Source organism: Lepidochelys olivacea (assembly GCF_965140295.1).
Source record: "Lepidochelys olivacea isolate rLepOli2 genome assembly, chromosome: 6".
NCBI classification, from domain to species: Eukaryota; Metazoa; Chordata; order Testudines; family Cheloniidae; genus Lepidochelys; species Lepidochelys olivacea.
Window position 1 is genome coordinate 11,368,403 of NC_140416.1, and position 13,752 is coordinate 11,382,154.

The 13,752-nt window shown below is 48.7% G+C and overlaps 1 protein-coding gene across 1 annotated transcript in view; it reads left to right on the forward strand.

Annotated features, from left to right (window-relative positions):
* The first annotated feature begins 427 nt into the window (after positions 1-427).
* SAXO4 (stabilizer of axonemal microtubules 4) overlaps positions 428-13,752 on the forward strand; it is a 167,859-nt gene continuing 154,534 nt past the window's right edge. Inside the window, exon 1 of the mRNA XM_084631080.1 lies at positions 428-1,042. The gene's annotated coding sequence lies outside the window, so the exon portion shown is untranslated. The remainder of the gene's footprint in view (positions 1,043-13,752) is intronic.

Here is a 13,752-nt window from a genome sequence, read left to right on the forward strand (position 1 = left end):
TTGCTGGCAAACACAAGATAGCTGACAGATGGAAGGCAATACCTTACCTGGTGATGGAAAAGCTGGGAGATCTGCCGGTCTACAAGATCAAACCTGAAGACGGTCCAGGGCAAATAAGGACGGTGCATAGAAACCTTTTGCTCCCTGTGGGGGAATTGGTAAGCACCCCTTGTGAGATGGGCCACGGCAGGGCCGCCGGGCAGAACAGAGGTGCTAGACCAAAGCCGCCATCCAACACAGACAGTGGGCCCCCTGCAGCTAACTTACCCCTATTCTGCACATCTGAGAGTGAGTCTGAGGAGGAAGAACTTCAGGGGCCGATCTCATTTGCATAGGCACACCCACCACGCCTAGAATGAGACCATAGCTGCCCAAATGGTCACTTTGGCTGCTGTGGGATCCCCAGTGTCTCTGTTATTGGGGCAGGAAGAATAAATTGTTATTACCCTGATTATGGGAACTGTGCTTGGAACTGTACGTGGCCTTTTGTTACGATGGAGGGATTCACCATCATCTAAGTAGCACTCGCTAGGCAAGGGTCATGGGTTCCAAAACTGTGTGAATGGAGAGAGGCTGGGGACAAGTATTAATACTTGGTGGCATGGGCCCCCTTGGTGAGGGCCTTACATGCTGATTGCACTTCCTCCTCTCTCCACTGTGGAATATCAGAGCTAATTTTGATTTCATTAGAAGTCTAGTTATAGGCTGCTGAGCTCACTTTGGGCTGACAGTGCACCAGCACTGGGGCTCCCCTACTACAAGCTGAATTCACCTAAGAGCTGAAATCACTGAGTGTTGTGTTAAGTAGTGGGGGAGCCTGAAGATATATTGTGGAGCAGTTTGCGGGACGGCTGGTGAAGCAGTTCGACACGGCGCAGTGTGTGGATGGCAGGAGCTGCTTGTGGGCCGTGGAGCTGAGTGAAGGAGTTCGTGGGGCGGCTGGTGGAGCGGAGTGCAGCTGCGCGAAGGAGTTTTGTGGGGCGGCTGGCGGAGCGGAGCGGAGCGCCGCTATGGAGCTATGGGGCGGTCAGCTTCAGATCACGTAAGGTGCCTCTTACCCCCGTCCCATTTCCACCCAGGTTGGGAGGTAAAGCTCCGCCGATAAGCTTTCGAACTCTGGGGCTGCCCTGACCAGGGACAGAGACTTTTGGGGCATTGGACTTTTGGGGTTGCTGGACTCAAGAACCAAAGGGAAAAGGGCATGCCCCAATTTGCCTGGGGTGGGGTTGTTTTTGCTCATGGGTTGTGTTATGAATCCGGTTGGTGGTGTTTCCCCAACATAATGCCACATTGTTTCTCTCTGTTATTAAAAGACTTTTGCTACACTCAGACTATGTGCTTGCGAGAGGGGAAGTATTGCCTCTTGGAGGCGCCCAGCGGGGGTGGTATATATTTGTCCCAGGTCACTGAGTGGGGGCTCGAGCCGGTTTGCATTGTGTTATTGGAATGGAACCCCTAGATATTGAACCCGGCCCTTGTTGCTGCCAACTCTGACGGGCAGAAGGGTTACACCAACAAAGGTGTACAACCTGATTAGATATAGATTTCAGCCTCTGAAATGATGCCACGTCTGCAGTCAAAGAAAGATGTCCAACAGTTCCTGGGAATGGTTAATTATTTTGGAAAATTCATCCGTAATCTATCTACCAAAGCAGCGGCTTAGAGAACACTCCTAGAGAACAAAATCGAATGGTGTTGGGGTGCAGAACAGGAGGCATCATGGGAAGGTTTAAAACAACAACTGATAAAAGAGACAGTGTTGACGTTCTATGCACCAGGAAGGCCTATTTAAATCTCAGCAGAAGCTTCACAGTCTGGGGTAGGTGCAGTGATTTTACGGAAGCATGAGGATTGTTGGCAACCAATGGCATATGCATCCAAATCACTGTCTGAGGCAGAAACCAGATATGCACAGATTGAGGAGGAGCTTTTAGGAATATTGTTGGCCTGTGACAGGCTAAATCAGTATATTTCTGGCCAGACAGTGGAAGTTGAAATGGACCACAAGCCCCTGATAGCGTTATTTAACAAACCGCTAAATGACTGTACCTTAAGGCTTCAAAGAATGATGATAAAGCTGTAAAAGCATGATGTGGTTGTGACCTACACACCCGGTAAATTCATATTCACTGCAGATGCACTTTCCAGAATGGTGACTCCCACTACAAAACCAGAGCATAGGCGCCGACTTCCCCTCTTTCCCATGGGTGCTCGGCCCCCCCACCCCGCCCCCTGAAAGACCTGAGACTTGCTAACCTGCCTGGAGACAGGTTATTGAGGAAAGTGAATGGTAAAGATTCACTCCAGAGTGATGTGCCGGTAACCTCTCCTCTCTAGATTGTTGACACACTGGGTTTATGGGAACACGCTAGATGGGTTGAGAATTTAATGTGTGTATTATTAGATAGTTGTTAGCTGTTTATATATTCGTATACAAGAACTACTAGGTTTTTGTTGTTGTTTTTTAAGGGGGAAGATGTAGAGATATGTTTGTGGAAGATTGTCATTTAGAGAGGCTCCCCCATAAGGGACAGTATTATAAACACAGGAATTTAGAGATGTGCCCTGGAAACTGGGGTGGAGAACACTGTGTCGCTGTGTACAGCAGTTCACCACAGAAGCTCCCTAGTTTGTTTTATCAAAGATTTTATACTTTCTCATTCACTGGTTTGTTGTTTAATGAACCCCAATATTATTACATAGGATGCATCTGATTCTCCCCATCCCTCCCCCTAGGTCAGAGGCATTGTGGACACCAACCAGATCTTTGGTCTGAGCAAGACCGAACCCAGCTACTTAAGCTACTTTGCCTCCTACGATGGGATCCTGGGTCTGGCCTTCTCCAGCATCTCCTCCTCTGGAGCCAAACCTGTCTTTGACAACATGATGAATGAGGATTTGGTGTCCCAGGACCTCTTCTCTCTCTACCTGAGCTCATAAGTCAGGGCTGGAAGCAGCCCATCTGTCTACAGCAAGATTCACATTCCTATACCGCCTCTCACAGAGCGATCCCTGCGATGTTTGCATCAGAATTCCCAAACACAGCCACCTCTGGGGTGGAACGTGGCAGCCATTCTGTGCTTGTGCCATATGTTTTGGGGAGCAGAAGTGAATGATGATATCTCTAATAACAACTGCAGGGGAAATTAACATTAGGAAGAATCTAGTTACGAGCTATGACTGGAAAATGGGTGTGTCCCCCCCAAGAAAATTTCTATTTTCCAGCAAAAAATCAAAAACGGAAATAATTCAGTTTGGAAATATTGCCCTTGTGCTTGGTGGGAGTTTGAATGGGGGTGTCTCCTGCTCCCAGTCTCCTGTATAGGCTGGAGCCCCTGGTCAGACTACACTGCCCATAGTGCACCACTGTCCGACCTCATAGTGGAGGAAGGGTGTTGCGTGATGTGAAATGCACCAGTCTGACTCTCTCCTCCATTGAAGTGTTTGTTATTCTCTCTTTAGCCAATAATTCATGCATCTTCCCTGACTCTCCTCTCTCCCTTCTCGTGATGTTCAGTGGCATCAACTCATCTTACTACTCTGGGAGCCTGAACTGGATCCCTCTCTCCTACTGGGAAATCACCATGGACAGGTATCGCCCACCCCTTGGCCATTCCACTTGGGGGCTATTGGAAGACAGGTCAAATGTTAATGAATTGTACATCGGAGCCAGGGGAAGCTCAGCTTTCAGAGTCTAGACAAAATGAGAGACAAGGGAGCCACAAAAACACCTTCCGTGGAGCCATAGGAATGGGACTCCCCTGCTAGGTTAGGTCAGGTCAGTGATTCTCAACTTTGTTCATACCAGCACCCCCTCCCATCTGTCCCGCTCTGCTTCGCAGTATGGGAAGGGCAGGGTAGCTGGGACCGTCAGTCCCAGAAGGCTGTAGCATAAGGAGTGACGGGCAGTAGCCACGGAAGAAAAAGTCTAGGATGAGACATCAGAGCAAAGTTCTTGGTAGTCATAGCAAAGGGGCAGTGGGGCAGCTCCACCCCGCAGGTTTGTCCCTGGCTGCTTGTGGGCCGAGTGGGGATGAGATCGGGAGTGTTCCTGGGGACATTCCCCTGACTCTCTCTCTCTTCCAGCATCACCATGAATGGCCACCTGATCTCTTGTGCTAATGGCTGGCAGGCTATTGTCGACATCGGCACCTCTGTGCTGACGGGGGCCCCCACGGCCATCTCCAAAATCCTGCACTGCGTTGGTGCCCGCGGGGACTCCAGCAACCTGGGCAGGTCAGGGAGGAGGGATGGGTGTTTCTAGGGGCATCTGCTACACACGCGTGTGGCCGAACCCCTGATTCCACTGCCACTGCCCACAGGCTGCACCCAGCCAGCATAGGGATCAGCTGGGTCACTCTGCAGATTCCCTGGTGCTTCCACCCACTGGTAACCCACAGGAACACAGGGGAGATCACCGTCCCCAGCATGTGGCCAGGCCAAATATAGAATCCGGGACCGTCTGAGCTGACAGCACTGGTCCTTTGGTTCAATCTGCAGAGCCTCAGGCTTTCAGAGCCAGAGGTTCAATCCCTGGAGAGGACCCAGTCAGGCAGTGACCCAGCTCTTTCAGACCCCATTGCTAATCACATGCAGCTTCCCTTTGCCCACCTCCCTTGTTGGAGAGTTGAGTGCTGAAGCCGTGACTAACCTGGCTCCTGGATGTTGTCTTTCTCCCTACAGATCAGCTGCAGCGCCAAGCACACCCTGCCCGACATCATCTTCACTATCAATGGCATCAGGTTCCCTCTGCTCACCACCACCAGTTAAGTATCTGCGTCGGGGCCTCTCAGCAAGGGCTTGTGCCTGAGGCTGCACGACCATCACTGAAATGCAGCACAGAGTCTGGCCTTAGCATGGGGGGAGGGCAAAGAGCTCTTCCCCAGAGGACTGCACAGGCAGCCTGTAGAGCTGGCTGCCCCAGGAAATCACCATGCCAGGGGGCTTACTGGGGTAGGAGAGGGGTTAAATGAGCAGCTACCCCAGCTCGGAGGCTAGCTCAAGAGAGTTCACTGCCTCGCGCTCCAGGGCTTGGGCAAGTGGGATTCAAGAATGAGTCGTCTTCCCCCCCGGACAGAACTTTTCCCCTCTCTGGTGTGGAACTGGTGAGCTCTTTCAGAAGGCGAGGAAAGGCAGAGAAGAAGCCCCAGTCCAGTCATAATCACAGGGGGGTTAGGGGAGCAGAATATAATTGCTCCCATTAGAATTTGCCTAGGCCAGTGGGGAGAGCACCTTCTGTCTTACCAAGGGATTTCGAAGGAGGAGAAGTGGTTGGTGTGGAGCTGGGAACTATATCTCCAAGTGGTTTAGTTTCCTAGACAGAACGGCTGACGGAGGAGCACTGCTGATTCCCTCATGCTCTGTTAGGCAGAGACAGTTGGAATGGGGTCGCTCAACAAAGAGGATCTCCCTTAAGCACCTGGAGCCCAGAGTGATTCCTGAATGCCCTATGGTACTGGGATTAAATAGCAATTCAAGAAAATACCTTGAGTGGAGAAATGGAGCAGCTCAAAATTCCACCAGAGCTGAAGCTGGCTGGAAATACGGAAGACAAGTGGAAGAGATTTAAACAGAGCCTTGCATTGAGTCTGCAAGCAATGGGTGCCAGTGAAAAGGGAGGCAATCAGATGTAGCCTTATTTCTGACCAGAGCAGGTTCTGGTGCACGTGTCTCTAAAATTTCAGTTAAGTCAGACTAACTATGAAACTGTTTTACAAAAATGTAAGGAGTACTGCACTCTGCATAAAACTGAAACTTATGAGACTTTAACCTGAGGTTCCAAAAGGAAAGTGAAACTAGAGTAGAATTTGTGCCTGATCCAGGGCTGGCAAGCCAATTTTGCAGGGTTTTTTAGGGGGCAGAGCGGGGACTAACCAAGTCCCTGAGAAGAGACCACACTGTGACTGGAATGCGGAACAGAGCGAGGAGACCCAGAATCAACCCTTCACGAAGCGCTCCAAGTCCAAGCACTCATGGAGAATGGACAGCTCTGACGCTGCAGGCATGATTGAGAATCCAAAATGCTGTAGGAAACCTGAAGAAGAGCTCTGTGTAGCTCGAAAGTTTCTCTCTTTCCCCAGCAGAAGCTGGTCCAATAAAAGATATTATCTCCCCCACCCTGTCTCTCTAATAGGAAACCTAAGGCAGAAACAACAAGGAGTCTGGTGGCACCTTAAAGACTAACAGATTTATTTAGACATAAGCTTTCATGGGTAAAAAACCACTTCTTCAATTTTTGTGGATGCAGACTAACATGGCTACTCCCAGATACTAAAGCAGAAAGGCACACGAGCTCAGGCAGAATTAGGGAAGAACAGCACCAGCAGAAGTTCAGGCAATGCCTGGCATATCAGAAGAGACACAAGAACCGCCATTGATTCCATCGCTTTGCAAGAGTTTTCCAGCACCGGCAGAGTGCGCGCAGCCTGGACAAAGAGGACGACGACAGTACCACGAGCTCAGCTGTATGTTTCATAGGAGCAATGGCTACCAGTGCAGCAAAAGATGACCTGGCTGTCACAGATGGAAAGCAAATGGGAGGTTTATTAATGTTACGTTGGACACTGGTGCACAAGCCGATGAGTTGCCACAAATAGTGTTATCGACACTAAAAGAAAAGCCACAGGTAAACTCAGGGCTTATAGCCGTGAGCTTATCCCCAACAAGGAGTATGTGAACGAGACATATGGGTAAACTGGGAAAGCTACAATGTGGAATCGTACCAGGGAAAAGCACACCCATTACTGGGTTAAGTGTGTCAAGCCCCTGGTCTCATCAAGAGGGTGCAAAGGGTTTGAGGACATCTTCCAGGGGATGGAGAAGCTTTCAGCAGAGTACAGAATAGAGCTGAAAGAGCCCAACCGCCCCACAATTCACACCCCGAGGAAAGCTCCCCTCACACTAAGGCAGAGGCTGAGAGAGGAGCTGGACAGACTCATTGATCTGGGAATCACAGAGCAGGGAGAGGAACTAACAGAGTGGGTATAATCATTGGTCGTTGTAGAAAACACAGACAGAACCCTTCGCTTATGCATAACCTCAAAAGAATTAAATCTATTTAAAAAGTGGACGTTTTTCACTACCACAGGGAAAGATATTTTGGGGGAGATGGCGGGTGCCAAGTGTTTCTCTACGCGAGATGTGTCACAGCAGGATTCTGGTTGGTGCCCTGAGAAGGACAGAGTACATGTTTGATCTCCCATCCCCTGTGGGAGACACCATTTCCACAGATGGACACCTGGCTTGTGTTCAGCACCCGCGGTGCTTCACTGGAAAATACAACATGCTGTTGATGGTACAGAGGGTGCCATGGTTTACGCAGGCGATGTTCTGATCTGGAGAAAACCAGCAGAACCAGAGGCTCCAAGCAGCTGGGAAAGAGCTAGAGCTGCTGAGCTAAAGCTAAAATAGAATCATAGAATCATAGAATATCAGGGTTGGAAGGGACCTCAGGAGGTCATCTAGTCCAACCCCCTGCTCAAAGCAGGACCAATCCCCAAAACAAGCACCAAAGTTCTGTGTAATGGAAACAATGTCACTGGGCAAGAAGTTAGTCTATCAAGGGACACAGGTCGATCACGGTGAGGGTGAGACCATCACCAACATGCCTGCCCCAACGTACAAGGAAGGGTACAATGATTCCTTGGAACAGTGAACTGTCTATGGAAATTTGTGCCCAAGCTAACAGCTCAAACAAGCCAGCTTAGAGCATTACTGTGCAAAGACATGCAATGCACCTGGGGTGCAAATCTTCATAGAGAGTTTGAGACAATGAAGGGGTTAAAAAGGCCCCAGTCCTGTGAAACTCTGACAGTAAGCTCAAAACTCAGTTGTCCATGGACATCTCTGAAGAAGATATTGGCACAGTCGTCCTACAGCAGGATCATAGAATATCAGGGTTGGAAGGGACCTCAGGAGGTCATCTAGTCCAACCCCCTGCTCAAAGCAGGACCAATCCCCAACTAAATCATCCCAGCCAGGGCTTTGTCAAGCCTGACCTTAAAAACTTCTAAGGAAGGAGATTCTACCACCTCCCGAGGTAACGCATTCCAGTGTTTCACCACCCTCCTAGTGAAAAAGTTTTTCCTAATATCCAACCTAAACCTCCCCCACTGCAACTTGAGACCATTACTCCTTGTCCTGTCATCTTCTACCACTGAGAATAATCTAGAACCATCCTCTTTGGAACCACCTCTCAGGTAGTTGAAAGCAGCTATCAAATCCCCCCTCATTCTTCTCTTCTGCAGACTAAACAATCCCAGTTCCCTCAGCCTCTCCGCATAAGTCATGAGTCATAAGTCAGACCCCTAATCATTTTTGTTGCCCTTCGCTGGACTCTCTCCAATTTTTCCACATCCTTCTTGTAGTGTGGGGCCCAAAACTGGACACAGTACTCCAGATGAGGCCTCACCAATGTCGAATAGAGGGGAATGATCAAAATCTCGATCTGCTCGCTATGCCCCTACTTATACATCCCAAAATGCCATTGGCCTTCTTGGCAACAAGGGCACACTGTTGACTCATATCCAGCTTCTCATCCACTGTCACCCCTAGGTCCTGCTCTGCAGAACTGCTGCCTAGCCATTCGGTCCCTAGTCTGTAGCGGTGCATTGGATTCTTCCATCCTAAGTGCAGGAGGAGATTTTGGATTTTTGTCCACTGGTGTAAAGAGTTTCATGTCTTTATTTATGGAGGCCAGTGTTCCCTGAAACGGACGAGAAACCACTTATTGCCATTGCCAAAAGGGGCCTGGGAACCATCCCACCACCTCCATGAATACAAAGATTACTTTTTCAGCTGTAAAGATAGGATTTGCAAATCCAATACGAACCTTGGGGAGATTTGGCAGTCTCAAACATGCTCCCTACAGCATTTGACAAGACAGCCGTGGAGCAAAGTCCAGAGCTGTTCTACATGTCAGTTTGATTAAAAAGCCAGTCCAGCCGCAGACAAAATGTGGGTTGTGATTGCCAGAGTTACTGCTTAGGATGACATGCTACAGAAAGTGCTTAAGGCTATTAGCACCAAGTGACCGTGACCATGCGTTCCCAGCCCCTCTCACCAGTTCAGGGGGAAGCTCTCAGTCCTAGATGGGATTTTGTTTAAAGGCACCAGGACGGTGATCTCTGAGCTACTGCAGAAACACATGTGAAAAAGGAGACATGAAGGTCATTTCATGATTGAAAAATCTAAGCGAAGGGTCAGAGACATTTTACACTGGCCTCAAACGAACAGCAACATTGAGGAACTGTCAAAGCTTGTTGTATATGCCAAAAATACAGGCGTAGTCAAGCAAAATCCTATGTTAGGGGCAGAGGAAAAATTTTCCCCCTGGAGTAGAAATTCGTCTACATTGGCTGGAAAAAAAAGACTATGTATTTGTCCTAAACTACTAGTCTCACTTCCCTCAGGCAGCCACACTAAAAGGTACTACAGCTAAACAGTTGATTGCGCATCTCTATTTTCACGAGTCATAACTCTGAGCCACACCTGCCATTGTGATGTCTGACAACGGGCGTCAGTTGAGCAGGCATGAGTTTCAGCAGTTTGCGGTGAAGTTTGGGTTTACACATGTGGAGAATATGGAAATGTCTGTAATATTTATAGGAAAAATATGCATGACTCAGTTTCCCCTACTTACTTTTTATTGCTAGGCACTGGGCCTGGAGGAGTTAATTTCTTCTTGGAAACAGGGGGAATAAGAGATGGCTGCTGGTCACAGAAGCCTGCCCAGGTTGGCATGAATGAACTCTCAGGAACTGACCGCATAGCAATGGAGTGCCCTGCGGAGATCATGGAAGACCAACAACTGGACACTGACTGGCAGCCAAGAGAAGCGGAACATGTGACCACAGTGGAACTGCACCTGGAGGCGGGGGCAGACTGCTAAGCAGGCTGCTCCGAGTTCGCAGAGATTACATCCACGAGGCTATGGAAGAGGGGGCAGGTGATTCCACCAACACAGATTTAGAGTTAAATTGTGCTGTCCTAGGCTAATCTATGAACTCCTCAGCCCTGGATTCCAGGTGACTAATGAATGCTGGATTGTTTTGAAAAGGCAGCGCAGCAAATCTCTAATGGTCACATTGCTCCCAAAGGGGTAAAATCTCACTCATTTGGACCCACCGGAGAACCCTGCTGAGAATCACAACAAATCGTGGACATGATGCAGCACGCATCTGTAATAGAAATCAATGGCCATCAACACTTGCATGAGAGGAAAGTGATCAGGAACAGCCAGCATGGATTCACCAAGGGAAGGTCATGCCTGACTAATCTAATCGCCTTTTATGATGAGATTACTGGTTCTGTGGATGAAGGGAAAGCAGTGGATGTATTGTTTCTTGACTTTAGCAAAGCTTTTGACACGGTCTCCCATAGTATTCTTGTCAGCAAGTTAAGGAAGTATGGGCTGGATGAATGCACTATAAGGTGGGTAGAAAGCTGGCTAGATTGTCGGGCTCAACGGGTAGTGATCAATGGCTCCATGTCTAGTTGGCAGCCGGTATCAAGTGGAGTGCCCCAAGGGTCGGTCCTGGGGCCGGTTTTATTCAATATCTTCATAAATGATCTGGAGGATGGTGTGGATTGCACTCTCAGCAAATTTGCGGATGATACTAAACTGGGAGGAGTGGTAGATACGCTGGAGGGGAGGGATAGGATACAGAAGGACCTAGACCAATTGGAAGATTGGGCCAAAAGGAATCTGATGAGGTTCAATAAGGATAAGTGCAGGGTCCTGCACTTAGGACGGAAGAACCCAATGCACAGCTACAGACTAGGGACCGAATGGCTAGGCAGCAGTTCTGCGGAAAAGGACCTAGGGGTGACAGTGGACGAGAAGCTGGATATGAGTCAGCAGTGTGCCCTTGTTGCCAAGAAGGCCAATGGCATTTTGGGATGTATAAGTAGGGGCATAGCGAGCAGATCGAGGGACGTGATCGTTCCCCTCTATTCGACATTGGTGAGGCCTCATCTGGAGTACTGTGTCCAGTTTTGGGCCCCACACTTCAAGAACGATGTGGATAAATTGGAGAGAGTCCAGCGAAGGGCAACAAAAATGATTAGGGGACTGGAACACATGAGTTATGAGGAGAGGCTGAGGGAGCTGGGATTGTTTAGCCTGCAGAAGAGAAGAATGAGGGGGGATTTGATAGCTGCTTTCAACTACCTGAAAGGGGGTTCCAAAGAGGATGGCTCTAGACTGTTCTCAATGGTAGCAGATGACAGAACGAGGAGTAATGGTCTCAAGTTGCAGTGGGGGAGGTTTAGATTGGATATTAGGAAAAACTTTTTCACTAAGAGGGTGGTGAAACACTGGAATGCGTTACCTAGGGAGGTGGTAGAATCTCCTTCCTTAGAGGTTTTTAAGGTCAGGCTTGACAAAGCCCTGGCTGGGATGATTTAACTGGGAATTGGTCCTGCTTTGAGCAGGGGGTTGGACTAGATGACCTTCTGGGGTCCCTTCCAACCCTGATATTCTATGATTCTATGATTCTATGAACAGCGGTGAGGTCACGTGAGGCTGCCCTGAGGTTGTATGAGGCGGTCACCGAAGACGGACACATACTGAGGAGGAAGAACAGAGGAGGAACATCCAGAAGGGAGGGAGGAGGAGCGCTGGGTTGGCCGCTTGGCCTGAGACAGTCTCAGTTAGGCAACAAATACAGCAGGTGGAGACAAGCGAGCCCCAGGACGTACCACCATGGAGCAAATGGACTGACTGCCTCCTGACAGCAGTAGCACTGATGCATCCAGGGAGATCGGCAGGGTCCTAGCTAGAAAGAAGGGCACCTCGGAAATCAGTTGAGCGTTACTAGTGGTTGGTTATAAGTATATGGAATGGAGAATCCCGTGGGTGCTGTTTAAGTGGTGTTGTGATTGAGTACTGGCTGGGAAAGGAGGAGGTTAGCAACCCGGACAGGAAGTCTAGGGGAGGGGCTGCAGAGGTCCATGTGCTGTTCTGCAGAAGCAGTTAGAACTGAGCACCGGGCAATTCCTTCAAGCACCTTGGGCCCAGAGTGATCACTGTATATCCCATCTGAAGGGCAGCTACCCCTAGCAGCTGGCTGAGGCATTGGGTCGGTACTGACACCTAAACTCGACTCACTGCCTGTCTCCGATCCATGCCTGCCCCAGCCTCATGCAGCTTAGTTTGGGAGCTCCGAGATTCCAGCCCAACATACAGGGAGTCAGTGGAGTTCCAGCCCAACAACCCCTGTCCCATTTTTCCTGGTGCAGAACTCAGGCTCTTGCTCTCCCGGCTTTGAAGGCATTGACGTCCCCACCTCCTCCGGAGAGCTCTGGATCCTTGGAGACGTCTTCATCCACCAGTACTACGTTGTCTTTGACAGGGCCTATAAATCATTGTTGCAAGCAGGGTCCTATGGTTGCACCACGTCTTGTACAGAAGAGGTCAAGTGGGGTATCTATGGAAAGGTTGTAGTTTGCTGCTCATGATTATGCTGTCTGTATGTGTGGATCATTTTTGTATTTGAAGTTATGAATATTGGCTATGTACCTGTATCTCTGACAGGTTTCAGAGTAGCAGCCGTGTTAGTCTGTATCCGCAAAAAGAAAAGGAAGACTTGTGGCACCTTAGAGAATAACAAATTTATTTGAGCATAAGCATCTAATGAAGTGAGCTGTAGCTCACAAAAGCTTATGCTCAAATAAATTTATTAGTCTCTAAGGTGCCACAAGTCCTCCTTTTCCTTTTGTATCTCAATGTGTTTGATTCTAAGTAGCCTCAGTGAAGCATTTTGTCAGCTTCTTGAGAAAGAACTATTCTCAGTAAGTGCCCAATGAAGAAACACTTAACTGACAATGGACTTAGGGAGATGCCAAGCCACATCTGAGCTTTCCTGGGAATGTTCAAACTAACATGTAAACAATGGCGTCGGCCTGCAAAAAGCTGAATCATTCATAGACATGGGACTTGCCCAGATGGCTACAAACATTTTGTTGATGTGACTTTGCACAGAAGGACAAAGGGGTTTCCACTCACAAGAGAGAGAGAATATAAAAGACCCTGGAAGCCTCTCCATTTTCTCTTCAACTGTCTTAAGAGATGGCCTCTCCACCCCCAAGAGATGCCTCAAAGAAACTGGAATAAAGGACAGTAACTACGGGGGTATGAGTGATTGCTAGACCCAGACTAGGAAGGAGTCCAGTCTGTGAAAGAAGCATATTGGAACATCTCTGAGAGTGAGATTTTATCTGTAATCAGGGGATGAAAGGACAAGATAAAGGATAGGAAGGACAATTTAAGAAAACAAGCACTGGTCAAACAATAATTGATTACAGCATGATGATGCAAAACTCATTGGTCCCAATGAAGAAAAATCACTATATGAACAGGGTGCCTTGCCATGAAACTTTGGGTTCGTCCTGCCAAGACTTCCCCAGATACTTCCGCAGAGCATCGTGTCGTGACCGACAGAACCCGGCTCCTCCCTACCCGTGATCAACCTAGCTGGCCTCTAGATTGATCTGGACTCTGGACTGGTAACTATAACATCGATTGGCAGGACAGTGTGTGTGTGGTGTGATTGAATGCATATGCTAATTATTGTATTTCCAATAAATGCAGCATATTGCCTTTTCCACTGAAAAAGATCCCGTGTGCTTCTTATAAGCAGAACACTTGGGACACGTGACCCACGTAATTCACTGGTGTTCTGCAGAACTTGCACTTATCAATGGAAAGCTTCAGTCCATAGGCCTCCAACCTGTGAATTACTTTAAGAAGTC